We start from the raw sequence: 14,788 nt of genomic DNA, 5'->3' as shown, positions 1-14,788 counted from the left end.
TGAGGCTTCCTGAGTGACATGAATAAAAGGAAGCTTGTATAGTTTAAAATAAAAAGTCACCCCCTGTGCATTGCATCTATAGCACACCTACATTGTTAGTGAACTGTAATCACTTAGAAATTAAGTTAACCAAAATCCAATTGGCTTTGTACAGTAAATAAGGTTGTATTTTTCTGAAGGCTCCCCATTATACTTTTAATATAAGCAACATGGCAAGCTCAAGCAGCAGGAATTCATTGTTGCATCCCAGGCAGAAAATCAGGTTAAAGCAGGACCTTATTTAAAGGGCCTTATATGTAAGAGCTAAGGTTTGGTCCCCACCATTTGAAAGCAGGTAGGACTGGAGGTAGGACACTCATCTCAGTTGCAGGAAGGAAGATAAGCCACAGGAGAATTCACCAGTGGTGGGATAATGGAGGCTGCTGATGGTTGGCAGCACTGAGGCTGCATCCGTCTAACCTTCAGTAAAGCAGACAGTTTTAGTCACTTTAATCCCTTGTTTACCCCTTTGGCAGCATGGTGCAACTAAGCGGTCCGTGGGACCAGACATGGAAGGTAACCCTTCCCACAGCACACGCGCGCCAGGCAGCTCAACACCTGCCCCAGAGTGAGGTCAGGGCTGACAGGTAGATCTGCAGGGGACAGCTATAACATGATAGGCATAGGACAAAGAAACAAGGACCAAGATTTGACTTGCTGCAATCTGTAATGTCCCACAGTAATGAAGTCTGCTCCCAGGGATGCACGGGGCACGTGCGGAGAGCTTACTGTGGGAGGACCTTGCATCCATGTTGCAGGTGGGATGCTCTACACAATATCCCAGCTTGTGACTTCAACCTTACTTCCAGCGGGAGGGAAACCACCTTGAGAGCATCACTTGTGCACTTATGTGCATAACACAAGATTGCAGGTATAGACACAAGGAAAATTCACACTTAAATAGCTCCCACCCAGCACAGTAAATCAGTGATGTAGGCACACCCTTAGCCCCTAATCTGTTGCTACTCTGTCCATAGGGGAAATAGGGTGAGGCTGAATTCAGTCCTTGTCCTGTGGACGTGGGCAGCCCCTGCTTTGGAGCCATGCCACGTTAAGAAGAGACCTCAAAACTCCTATAGAGCTCTGTGGCTGCAGATGGGGCGCTCGGTGACCCAGCTCCTATAGGGAGAGGGAAAACATGCTGGGTAATGCTGGCTGGGAGGCAGAAGTGGCTACTGAAGCAAAAATCTACTTCGTGTCAAACAACATGGTGCAGATTTTACTGATGAATCAGAAAACAATGCCGCTCTCTTAATCACAGACAGAGATTTGTTACAACTCCAGAGAAATGTCAAAACCAAACAGTAAATAGAAGAAACCCCGGCTCTCGAGCCTCGGTGTTCCCTTGGAGCATGACACAGATAAAATAATTTGTCCTTCGGGCAGTGAGCAAAGCTGTTGCTTGCACCGGCTCCCTAATGTTGACCAAGGTGAAACATCACGTCCCACCTGATATGCCTGAGTTTGTTCAACCTCACAGCATCCCCGTAACAGCAAAGGAGACCTAGGAGAAAGCGTGCACAGGAGAACACAGCTACCACATTTTAAGTAACCGTGTGGAGGTGGTCCATACCACACCTTGGAAGGAAGGGCTGAATCCAGAACTCTCCCTCCGCTGCCTCTTGCTTGGCTCAGGCTGTGCATTGCACTGTGAATGCTCCCTCCGGCTTTGCAGCCAGGCCAGCGACAACCATTACCTTTATAACAAGCAAAGGTAATCATGTATTCCCAGCTGGAATACAGTGAGTTTATCCCTAACGCAGAAAAGCACTTGCAGGCATTACAATACACGGGCAGGCAGGTAATGCAGATGTAATGCAGCTGGGAGAAACACTTTTCATACTGCCAACAGGTTCCTTAAAATTTCCCAGTTTATGATAGAGATGGTTTAATAATTATTTCAGTGAGCCAAACATTGTTCAGCAGGGTGACAGACAGCCACAGCCTGTTAAGGTTTGTGCTTCCTGTGAATGTTTCTAACTCTTCTATTTCACTAGCAAATTCTGAAAGTTTAAATTATTTTACTCCGGAATTAAAATGGGAAACAAATCCGAGTTTGTGACATTTAATAGTGTGACTTTGAGAAAGTATTGTGATGTTTTTCTATCCTGCCAGCCAGCTCCAAAGTCTATCTTCTACTATTGTCTCTCCATTTGGTTTGTTAGCTTTTTAATATAAAGCTTTTTAACCAGGAGAGAGGATTCAGAGGGGAAAATATCAAGCAGTAGTCATGACTTTGCAATTGCTATGTCCTTTACCATGGGTCCAAAGAGTTTCAATTTAGATTTCAGCTCTGCGGGCTTATTCCAATAAGCAGTAGTTTGAAATCTATTGGTTTATCAGTCTTGGCACTACTTGAAAGAACTGCACTTGAAAGATAAATATGCTGTGAAACACCCTTTAACCAGTCATTTTTAGGAATTAAAAGCACAGGAGAGAAAAATGTCTCTGTGAATGAGGACTGGGAGAAAATAGCATAATGGGAAACGTGCAGATGTTTCAGGCAGGTCATTGGACCCTGACAAAAATGGAGCCTTCTATGTTCACAGATCAACACATCTGAAAATGCACATGGATAAAATCTTTCTCCAGGCTCATTTTGCTCATATCTTCTTTAAAAACCACAACAAAACAGGAGATGTTTTGCTGTGGTTTGAGGAGAGCATGGGCACCAGTTGTGGACACCTGATTCTGAAGCTATCTGCTAAAGAGGTCAGGGCTGCACTAAAGAAAAAAGAAAATAAGAAAACACAGGAGAACAGAAAAAGCAAAAAGGCACATGGTCCGGAAGGAAACTCTATATCTCAGCCTATGGACTTTCTAGAGGTGCTCACTGCCAAGTTACGCAAACCGCTGCAGCTCCAATGGGCTGGCTTTGAAGATGCCTCCAGTGTAAAATCCCTTCAGCTCAGTACCACATCCCATAGGAGACAGTACCAAATTCAGCCCTTTCTGCAGAAATTTTGGAAATGAAGACACCTGTGTAAGAGGCTAATTTGTGCTTTAGGACTGTAGCTGGCCCCTGCTGAAAGACAACTAGGAAACAACTTTCCTTCCTCCATTTTCCCTAAGAAAATGTAATACTGCCAAAGACAAATCAGTGACACTGCTGGAAAAGAAAAAGTACATTTCCTACTAAAAGAAAAGGAAAAAAACCCAACCCTCCTCTCTCCAGCCCCCTGCACACATAATCTTGGCTTCATCACCAACAAACTTGACAGCAGCTTGAACCACAACTAAACTTTTCTGACACCAAAATAACTCAAAGCCTGACAGTGATAACCTTCTCCCCTCCTATTCAGGACAACTTAAAAGGCGAATTGGTTTGTGGACACGGTTCTGCCTATCCTCAACAGACTGAAATACAGCCCAGTTTAACTCCATGTGGGCTAGTATCTTCTCGAGCAAAGGAACAGGAGCTTGTGCTGCCAATCAGGGCCTCCAAAGCAGCAAACCTCCTGCCTTTTGGTACGCTGGTTGTGCTCTACTTGGAACCGTATTTACTACAGCGTATGACATTTCTTCTTTGTACCTAGGAAAAATACTGAATGAATCATGCGGATCCCTACAGTCCCTTAAGGATGTCAGCAACGACTCCATGGCTATCCTGCCAGATGCTTGAACAGGCTGAATAAAACCTGCCACTCCGCACTGCACAGCGTCTGATAGCAACAAATGGGATGCCTGAGAAACAAAGGCAGAAACCAGCCCTACTTCTCCAAGCATCCAACGAGAAAACGCAACAGTGTGTACACTACAATGCTCAACTTCAACACCTCATTAAAAAAAAAAGGGAAAAGATCTCTTATTTCAGCTTGTTTTCTCTCTCTTTTTTTTCCTTTTTCCAAAGGAAATTTAGAGCCAGAAAAAGACCTCAAGGTCCCAACCACTGGAAGAGAGTTGACACGTTCAATTCTCCATGACACATTCAATTCTCCACGACACATTCAATTCACAAGCCCCTGCTCAGGCTGCCAAAGGCACTAATTAACACCAGTGGTGGAGATTTTATTTATTTAATTTCCCCTGTTTAGCAAGACACCAACAGGGGCAAACAGCCTTGCGTATGGCTAGAAACAGCTTTACTTGAGTCACTGTCAAAGATGGCAGCAACGGACTACATGGGGATCATGCAGCCATGGCTTCACTAAAGCAACCATTTAGAAATTAGGGATGGGCAAAAAAAGAGCAAATGGTGAGGACTCTCACACCACTGTACCCATGAATTTCTGCTGACAGCAAAGCTGGGTTTCTGGAGGACATTTGTGTGCATTGTGGAATTACAACAAATTGCAGTTTTTACCATGAAACGTCAAAAAGTGCCATTCCTCCTATGAGCAAGAGGATTTTTTCCAAAAGCTGTTAGTGACCTCCTGCAACGGGACTTCTCCTCCCATGCAACTTCTGCTCTATGACCCAAACTAGCCACCTGTGAAACCCTTGCCCCCATCCACCCAGCGGAGCGGACACAGCTTTGTTAGGCTATAAGATACAGCCGTATGACATCGCTAGGAGCTCTGTCGTGTCATTATTTTTATCACTTTCTCCCAATTCAAGCACACTAATTACTCCATGAGAGCTGTTTACATTCCTAATTTTGAACACCTGACAAAAGGAAGCTCTCCTCCACTCGGAGATGTGGCTTACACGGTCCTCGCTGGCATTTAATGGCACTGGGATCTGTGTAAGAGGCTTAATCTCTCAGCCAGCATTTCATGCTTGAATGAACACAGCAACCTCCATCTTGCTTCGGGTGTGAAAACATCTCTTACAGCTCCCTAAACTGAATATATGGTTCCTAGGTTAGAGTTACTGGGAATTACACACGTGCATCAATATGAGAAAATAACCCTTGAACGTGGACAGGAATTAAAACACGTTGTTCTACAGGATACTCTGAGGTTTTGATTTGCTTGAAGAAAAACGTGCTGCAATTTCGCAGGCCTGAAAATTTAACTTTTGGGAATTAAAAGAGAAAAGATACAGGATAAAAACCCCCTCATATTAGTTGGTCTGATTTATGAGTTTCTGTAGTTTTCAACTTTCAAAATTTGTCAGTTTGGATCTCTCCTGCATTGTGCATATTATCACCTGCTGCCAGTATCTGAACCCTAACCATAGGGTATAGAAATACAAGAGCTTATCAGTGCGCCTGCAAAGCCTGCAACAACTTAAAAGTATGAAATTTGCTTTACCTTCTAGACTAATAAAATAAACACTTCAAAACAGCTATAATGATTATCTGATGATTGAACTCTGTATTCTTTTAGCAAGTAATGGAATCCTGGCAGACAAATTCAATTCAAAATGCATTCACATTCAGGACATCAACAAAGTCATCATGTTGTGAATTGAAAATTCCTTTAAAGGCTGCGTTTGAATTCTAAGGGGCTGACAGATCAAGGGACTGAAGGCCCTGGAAGGCTAAATGCATGAAGTCCTGCTATGTTTCTTTCTTTCTGTGAATGAAGCTCACTTTTGTGTGTGCATTTGCAAGCAGAGCAGGTGCTGGCTTCATACAAGCTTGGAATCTCAATGGGGAGAGTAGCTTCTTGTCAATCCAGCACAGTTCAAGCTAGTTTAAGTTAAGGAGAATTTATTTTTCTTTTTTCTTTCCCTCCAAACGTTACTCTCCGCATTTCCACATTCACGCTTCCATTACCAAAATTTAAACATTACACTGTGATTTAACAGGGCTGCCTTTTAAAAGGGTCTCTTGCATTCCAGCTGTTCACCCGAACGCTGAAATACGTGCTCCGTAAATCACAAACAGCTGCCCGAACAGTGTGCTTTGCAACCAAACCCACCATGACCTACACTGTCATTTTCCAAAAGGCAATGAAGACATCAAAAATTCTCTTCCATTAAAGCCACTGAAAAGACCTATTGCTACAGGAGTTCAGGTGCGTGGTTGGGCAACAAGCTTTTTCACATTCGTTAGATTTGGTGCAGTGCAATGGGAGCCTTGTCTGGCTTTTCTTCTGTATTACAGATTTTAGTGTAATTAGCCAACCTTCATGGAAGACACCAGACTAGTATTAGGAGAGGGGTTTCAAATCTTAGGGATTTTGGTTGGGTGATTCCATACAAAAACAGAGAAAAACATGCACTGCCTGAATAGCAAATACAGACATTCCTGACAAAGGAAAGCAAAAAACGTTTCCAGAAATAAAAATCCAACTATTTCTGTAATTCTCCTGAACAGAAAAAGAAGGCAGCTAAGGCAGGGATGCATTTTGATTCCTACCTGCACCATACTCTTGCTCTATTGTATATGGAGTCACTCGAGAGTATGATGGCAGTGACTCACTCCCGAAGCAATCCCTGATAGAATTGCCATATACTGCAGAAATCAACCTTTAACGATGCCGCCTCCCAATTAGCTCAGGTTTGCTAATAGTTTGATATAATTGGCACCCTGATGGAAACCGTATTACCAATCCTGTCACCAATCAGGAAACCGCATCGCCGCTCTAATGACAGCACATATTATAGCGATGCCACTTCTAATATTAATACATTAGCTGAAGGTAGGCAGGGGCTCATACGCAAGAAGGATTCACTACCGGGATGTGCCAAATTCCACCCTGTGCTCTGTTTTTCCTCCCGGTTATAACATCCAGGGAGGCAATGCACCAGCCCCAGCGTGCCCTGAACCGCCCCTATCGCATTAAAGCACAAATGCTCCAGGCCGGTAAGAGCCCTGTAAATGGCCAGTGAAAAATGGTCCCATGGAGCTCAATTTTTTCTCTCCATGCCTTGCAAGTTATGACGGCCTTTCTGTTAATTGGCCACAAGTCCTAGTTTGCTGTCAGCCTTCAGCTGCACCGGGGAGCTCTTTTGGAGGAGTCGCACTCTGTCATTCCCGTACCCTTGTGAATACAAATGCTCTCTATAAATGTCCTCTGCCTACAAAATGGAAGGGTTTTTTTCTTTTTTTTTTCCTTTTTTTTTTTGACCTAGATTAAATCTGCTGCATTTTCAAGCCTTTTGGGAAAGCAACTAAGAACTAATATGCACCGGTTCACGTGCCACAACACTTCCCTACCCATTATTATGTAAATTTTGACTAAAGTGCGACACAGATAGAGAAGATATCAAGGGCAAAATTGCCAGAATCTGCTTTTCTTGCTCTCTGAAATAAGCCACTTATATTAAACAGTTTTAAATGGCTAATAGCTGTAAAAGTATCTGAAGAATTTCAGTGTACATTTTTTCATATGGGACAATGACAGCTTTTGCAAATTCCTGAACTCTCCTGCTGACTGCGTAACGACCGGGAAGCAAATGGCCAGCACGCTGGTACTCTCTGGTTTACTTTTGAAGAAAGGAGCCAACTTCCACATCTGCAGCTTGGTAATACTCATTCGATATTTGCATTAGATGGTGATAAAGTAGGGAAAAAAAGCAGATGCAGAATTAGATTATATACGTGGTGGCAGGGTAAATAAATACATACAAATCAGGTTTATAGCATCAAGGCAATTCCGTGTCATTACTAACTAATCTGTACCTAAAGAAACCATCACTGCATGCTGGGATGTAAGCTGAGCTGTAACGGTCTGGGCTGACCCGTGGATGAGAGACGTCCAAATATAAACTCAGAAAATGCTGTGAAGATATAGGTGAGCAGTTGGTGGCATTGGACCCGCACATCAGTACTGCGTCAACACCCTGATCTGCAGGTTGATGGAAACACCACTGGCCTGGCCTGGGATGTTCCTCCTCTGCCAATCCCTCCAAGCACCCACCCAATGTAAATCCCTTGGGAGAGTCATTGCTTTTCCAGCCCTGTGAGATGGAAGGCTGTCAGTCAATCAACACCAGCAAGAAAATCAAAGCAGCTGCTCAGCACCTCTTGTCGAGTTCATGCTTGGTCCGTTCACATTCCTAGATCTCAGGGGTAGAGAATAATTGGGATCTTATACATCAGTCCATATGGCTTGCAGTAAAAACTGCCTGTCAGAGCTTTTGGAAAAAACATTCTCACAAAGCAAGTAGGACAGCAGGGGGAGAGGGTGGGGAGATGGTATTCCCATCTCTAGCTCTGTGAGGGGTCTCCCATGGGAAGTCACTGTACTTCCCACCTGTAAAGTATAGAAATAAATATAAACAAAATACAGGAGAAACAAGAAATTTTTTTTTAAATTGGAAATCTTTCTAAACAAGTCCTGTCGTTATGTGCATACATTGTATCACAAAGAAATCTTGAATTTGGGTGGGACATCTCAAAGAAACTACAACACAAATAATCACTTATTTCATATGCTGCCTTCTCCTCATTTCCCCTTTACCTTTTCTCTTCTTCTTTTCCTTCTTATTCTCATGCTAATTCTCCTTAATCTTTAATTCACTTTCTCCTCCCCTCATACAAATCCTTACTCTTTTCTTCCTAGCAGCTGGTCATTGTTTCCTTTTTGCCTTGGCCAGGTAACAATTACTGATTTGAGTTTACTGGCTTTGAAATGAATTAACATGTCCTCTGTGCAAGTGAACTCCTAAGTTTGTCCATCTGCTAAATGCACCTTTGGATTTAGTAGAGAAAGAGGGTTCAGAGTGCAGATGCTAAAAAAAATGGAAATGAAAAAATAAGATGCCCTCCTTTATTAATCCATTCTTACAGCAGAAAAGTGGTGTGACACTCAATTCAAAAAGACTCTACAAAGATCATGTTTACATAAATTAGCGTAGGCAGGGACACATCTTTCCTTAATGACATTTCAAAAGCCCTACAGTCTCCAACCTCGATATTCACTAGTAGCAAATCAAACCTCCTAGCACGCACCTTTTATAGTGCTGGATTTCCTTCTGTGTTTTCTTTCACTTGAATGCTTGAGAAAGATCACTAAAGACTGGTTTTCCCTGATAAGACTTCCAGACCACTGCTCTGATGAAACCTCTAATTGCACTGCGACTCCCAAGAAGCCACTCAAGTCCCAGTTCGACTAGGAGGCAACTCTGTAGTGAAAAATACTCAGAATAGCATAGCTTTACCATAAAATTATCCCTTTAAAATCTTCAAATCTTTGACTTTGAGAGTTAATTTCAATTTATAAACCTACACTGTCACTATGAAAAACCTATGTTCTGTACTGGAAATTATTTTCACTGGTTAAATGCCAATGGCATCCCGGGCTGCATCAGGCAGAGCGCTGCCAGCAGGTCAATGGAAGTGATCCTTGCCCTCTGCTCAGCCCTGCTGAGACATATCAGGGGTGTTGGGTCCTGTTCTGGGCTCCCCAGTACAAGAGAGACATGGACATACTGGAGGGAGTCCAGTGAACGGCCATGAAGATGATGAAGGGATTGGAGCATCTCTCATACGAGGAGAGACGGAGAGAGCTGGGACTGTTCAGCCTGGAGGAGAAATGTCTCAGGAGGATCTTATCAACGTGTATAAATACCTGATGGGGAGGAAGTAAAGAAGATGGAGCCTTCTCAGCGGTGCCCAGTGACAGGACAAGAGGCCACGGGCACAAATTAAAATACAGGAAATTCCATTTGAACCTAAGGAAAAACATTTTTACTGTAAGGGTGATCAAATGATGGCATAGTTTGCCCAGAGAGGTTGTGGAATCTCCATCCCTGAAGATATTCAAATCCTGCCTGGACACAGCCCTGAGCAACCTGCATAGGTGACCCTGCTTTGAGCAGGGTTTGGATGAGACGAACCCCAGAGGTCCCTTCCAACCTTAGCCAGCCTGTGATTCTGTGAAATGGCAATGAAGGAATTTAAGTGGTTTTTCCACAAAACCCCTACTAACACAGCTTAACTTCCTCAGAAATACATTGCAAGTTTATTTAACTTTAGCAGGCAACATCAGTTAAATTACTGTTTTATTGCTGTATTCATCAGTTGGGAACCAGTTCTCATTCACTAGCAAAATTCACATACACAAGTTTTTTCATAGCAAGAACACAGGAATTAATCTTTTTTTTTTTAGAAACAGAAGCAGAGACATTAAAATCTCAGCATGGCCCATGTTGCCACAGACATGCAAGACAATAAGAGTGTCTTGTGTCACACCTTGTTTTCAGAAATATATCAAGAAATTTATGAATTCAAAAGCTGATATTATGATGCATTTTTTTAAGTGACAGTTTATCCAGTCCTGTTGTATCTGACATCATGAAGTTTTGTTTAAACCCCACGCATTCCTGCAGTATTGCAAGACCACCTATCCACCCACAGCCCTGCCAGCTCTAAAACTCTGAGCTTGTGTCTTCTAAAGACAGCATAGGAAAGGCCAGATCTAGCAGTAGAAAGAGACAAAAGAGGAAGAGGTCCAGGGAGAAGGAGTTATAAAGGAAGGCACAGGGTGGAAAGATTGCTATTGCTGACACTTAATGAAAACCCATTAAAAAAAGAACAAAAACCCAACCCCGTCCCTTGCCCAGAAACTTGGTAAGAAGACGGCGCATGGGTGGGTTTCAACACTTGTCTGGATCTGGAAGACTTGGATACCATTTTTGCAAGAGAATCTAAATCTGACCTTGGATAATTCATTTCTAGGAATAGGGTGTTGAAGTTCTTCTGAAAATAATGTTCAATGCCCATCTAAATCTTTAGATGCCTAAATGCTTTTGAACAATCTGGCCTTTAATCTCCCTGTGCCCCAGCTCCTTCTTGTAAAATGGAAAGAATAAAATGTCCTGAGCGCAAAGGAATAGTGTGAAGAAACCATTTAAAAAAAAAAAAAAAAAGGTGAGGTAGAAAGATACTGTAATAATAGTGACGTGAGTAACAGCAGAGCAATACTTGCAAGTGCTGTTTCCATCTAACCAACTACAGTCTGGCATGCTTCCTCCAAAAGTTTGCTTATAGGAAATGGAAGAAATCAATATAAGACTTTCGAGCTGGCTTAAGGGGCACTTAAGCAGCATGGGAAGAAATTCTAGGTGAAATATTGTCTCAAAGTGCCCCGAGCTTCAGTCAATGAAGACCTATTTTCTCCCAACACCCAACGCCACCCAACCCCATATTTTACTGCTTTTGGCCAAGCCACCTAATAGGGGCTCCATTCTCTGCCGGTCGAAGAACTGATAAAGCCTCCACTCTGAGTCATGATTTGTTACAATATACACACTATTTTCAAGGAGCAAATTTTCATCTATTTGAAAACTTTTTTCGTAGAAAAGTGTTACTTTTCCCCATCTTTAAAACTTGGGTCTAAATCCATTGTCTGAATACGTCTTACTCCCTCCTCCATTTGCCCAAGATGCAGTCAAACACTTCCAATTCTTTCTTGACTTCAACATTAAAAACCCTTACATATCTTGCACTGATTTCTAGGCATTCACAGTTTCACTCTCACAGGGTCACAGCACATGTCAAATCCTTCCTACACGGTGAACACCTTCAAGCAGTATTTCATCTAAGGAGCTTCACTTTCCCTGAACTTGTTAGCAGTGACACATTTATTCCCCAATTAAGCTTTTTTTATAATAATAATAAAAAAGAAATAGAAGAAATTCCTGGCAACTCTTCTATCTTTCTAGTTGGTTGAAACAATTTTATGCAGATGAAGATGCAACTCCACAGAGCCTTTGAACTTTAAGCATCGTCTTTACTTGGCTTTGAACTCTCAACAGGGCCCATGATCTTTCAAAGCAATATACTCTGCCTCTGGAAGCTTCAAACGAGGGGGAAAAAGGCATGGATAAAAAACCGCAAAAGATGGTTTTTTTTTAAATGTTTGATGCTCCTGGAAATAAAAAAAATCAACTGAGTGGTATCTGAAGAAGTGTATTCGGCACTCAAGTGTTTCCCTAATTAATTGTTTAGATGAGTGCTAAAATAAATGCAGCAGCAGCAAAGATAAACAAACCACTTTAGTAATAAAGCCATATATTTGTGCAGACACACAAAAATAAATGGCAGCGCTTAATGAGCACAAGCAATGAGAATGAAGAACACACTTCGTGTGGGGGATCCATGCTCAGAAAGCTCAAGCTCGAAGATATTTGAGAGGTATCTCACAACAGCCTCCCAGCCTGACTCACGTTTGCCCCTTGTACAGCATCTTGTTTTGCACAGACTAACAGCGTAAAAACAAAAAGCGTCCTGATGAAGAATTACAGCTTACGTTTCACCTTGTCTGGGCAGCTTCATAGGAGCAAGGAAAATACTTGTGGTAAGAAATAGTTATCCCTGTTTTTTATTATGATTATGATTATTATTATTATTATTTATTTTTGTCTGATGATTAACTAATGTAAAATCAATGAAGGGAGACGCAGAATAGATGTGTAACACATGTACTTCCAAAATGAGAGAAAAGCTAAGATGATTCATACAGTCTTTTCCTTGTGACTGGAAAATGAGCTAATGAAGTATAAATACAGGGGGAAAGTGTTAGCTTGCAAATCTAGGAAAGCAGTTTTAATAGAATTATAAAACCGTTAGAGGCAGGAAAATTCAACTAAGTTCCCCTCCCAGAGAGGACAGCTTTATGCTTCCACATGTAATTCTTCCAAAGTTTTATCTTGTCCTATCTGTAGATTCCCCAGAATCAGGCTTCCCATAATTTCCCCAGAAAACTATTTTGCAATCTCACAAGCATTATTTTTAAAGACATTTTTCATGGTAAACACTTTCAGCTTTACTTAATTTCCCATTGTTATTTATTTCTTGAAAACCTTCTTAAATAAAGCTACGACTTTGCAATCTTTGTATAAATGAATTGATAACCAGAGCAAAACAGTAAAAATCCATGTATCATACAAATAAATACATTATTCCCCCCAGAAGTCTTCATACAATTGATGGTTTCTTTCTTGCCACTATCAACCACGTATGACCTGGAAAACTGATTAAAAAATTTATTCACCAATATTTAATATCTATTAAGGGAAGGGAATATCGAGAGTGTGTTGGACGACCCATGGGACACGTCTCAAGTCCTCTAATTAATACCAGTTCAGAGCAGTCCAAACAAGATCGTACCATGATATATAGGCCCTATGGCTCTCCAAAGATCAAGATGTGGCATTTAATCAGATCAAGATTTAAAATAAATCTCCAGCAGCCTGTTTCCAAGTTATGACAAGAGAAATACTTGGCTAGAGAGGTATAGGCTGTATGAAATGATTGGCAACTTATCAAGACAAGAAGAGAAAGAAGCTGGATGATTGGCAACTTAATCAGAGGGAGAAGGAAAAATAGAGAAAAGGAACAAAACGAGTGCCTAAACAGCTATGTGTTGGCTACTGTGGCTGTCAAAGGTGGCCTTGAGCAGGCAGTAGCAGGAGGGCTTACACTGAAGCTTGTCTGCAAAGTAGATGAAACTATTCAGTGTTCCTTGGCATCAATAGCATGCGGATCCTGAATGTATCTAATCACATTTGGAGTAGCATGATTCTGTACAGCGTTCTCCGCAGGTCACCATGGCAGCCACAGGAACACATCCAACAAAATATCACGGCTGTGCAGCTTAACGGTGCTTCGCTACCAAAAAACTCATAGAGCTTTAGAACAAAGTCCCCAGTCTTATCTGAAAGCCAAAAAAAAGTACAAAATAAAATAAATAAATAAATCCAAGGGGTCCTTGTACAGTATTTCGTCTTCAGCCTGTGCTCCTTCTCTAACAAAAGGCTCTTTCTCTTAATCAGTGTTCATTTCGCATGAAGACCAACCTGAACAATCATAATATTTTGGTAGCAGTATCCTTTAGTTAATGTCACAGTGTGCCTTCGTCTTTTATTCAACGTGTTATTATCACTTAAAATATCTAGTTTAAGGAAAAACTATGCAAACTTTTCCTGAAGGAGAACTGAGGAATGGTGGGTTAGAGGTTAGATTGTCAAATGAGCTTTGCAACCACCAGTTCTTACTGGGAACAAGCATTGCTTGGTCTTTTCACAAAAAACCCCCTACTCATACATGACTTGTATTTATCCACAAAGTGCAGTGAGTCAACAGAGAAAAATGATGTCTTAAAAATGTGAAATTTCTTTCCTCACTTGAGATGGGGGATAGGGGAATAAGGATGCGCTTGGAGGGAAATCCTGGTAAGATTGGGACCCATATCTTGTACAATATTTTGGCTCCCGCTAAGTCTTATTAGGGCAAATCTAAAGATATTTCCAAGCAATTTGAAATCCTCTGCCAGACTGCAGCATTACTCACTCTTGCATTTTGTATGCAAGAAAGATAAACCTTAATGTACAGCAAAATTATTTCTGGAACTGCATATTGCACGTTTTCACTATAATGCATATCATAAGCTTTGACACAGAGATAACTAAGCGATTACTTGTCAACCTCCTCTCATTCCATCAGTCTTAAAAGATAGGATAAAAAAAGCTTTTCATGTGCAACAGCAGGCTTCAGATTAGTCCTGCAGAGTTATCAAAAATGTGGAACTAAGTATCAGACAAGCCCAATTTAAAATGATGAAACAGTTCTGAATTCTAAAACAATTAGGCTGATTTACAACACATGGCCTGATACAATGTAGGTTTGAATCCTTTTTTTGCTTTTTAAAAGGGGACACATGCTAGTCATAAATTAGTACAATCGAGATTTATTTCTTTTTTTTCTGAATACTCCAGAACAACTCTTACACCTCCCGGAGACATTTGTGGAAGATTCATATTTTACCTGGCAAGATATACACAGAAGTGAGTTACAGACCCAGGAAAGGCAAACCATGACTACAGCTGAAGAACAGCATCATGTCCTTTTTCTGTGGCTTTACAGTGATGCTGTGCTGCAGATTTACTCAGTTTTCACTGCTAGGTCCCTCAT

At 41.5% G+C, this 14,788-nt stretch overlaps 1 protein-coding gene across 1 annotated transcript in view; it reads right to left on the bottom strand.

The window, feature by feature from the left end:
- Nucleotides 1–14,788, bottom strand: part of CELF2 (CUGBP, Elav-like family member 2) — a 384,808-nt gene that overhangs the window by 101,613 nt on the left and 268,407 nt on the right. The gene's annotated exons all lie outside the window — the stretch shown is intronic.

Source organism: Aptenodytes forsteri, unplaced genomic scaffold (assembly GCF_000699145.1).
Source record: "Aptenodytes forsteri isolate BGI_AS27 unplaced genomic scaffold, ASM69914v1 Scaffold87, whole genome shotgun sequence".
NCBI lineage: Eukaryota > Metazoa > Chordata > Aves > Sphenisciformes > Spheniscidae > Aptenodytes > Aptenodytes forsteri.
This window is presented reverse-complemented; position numbering and strand designations above follow the sequence as displayed.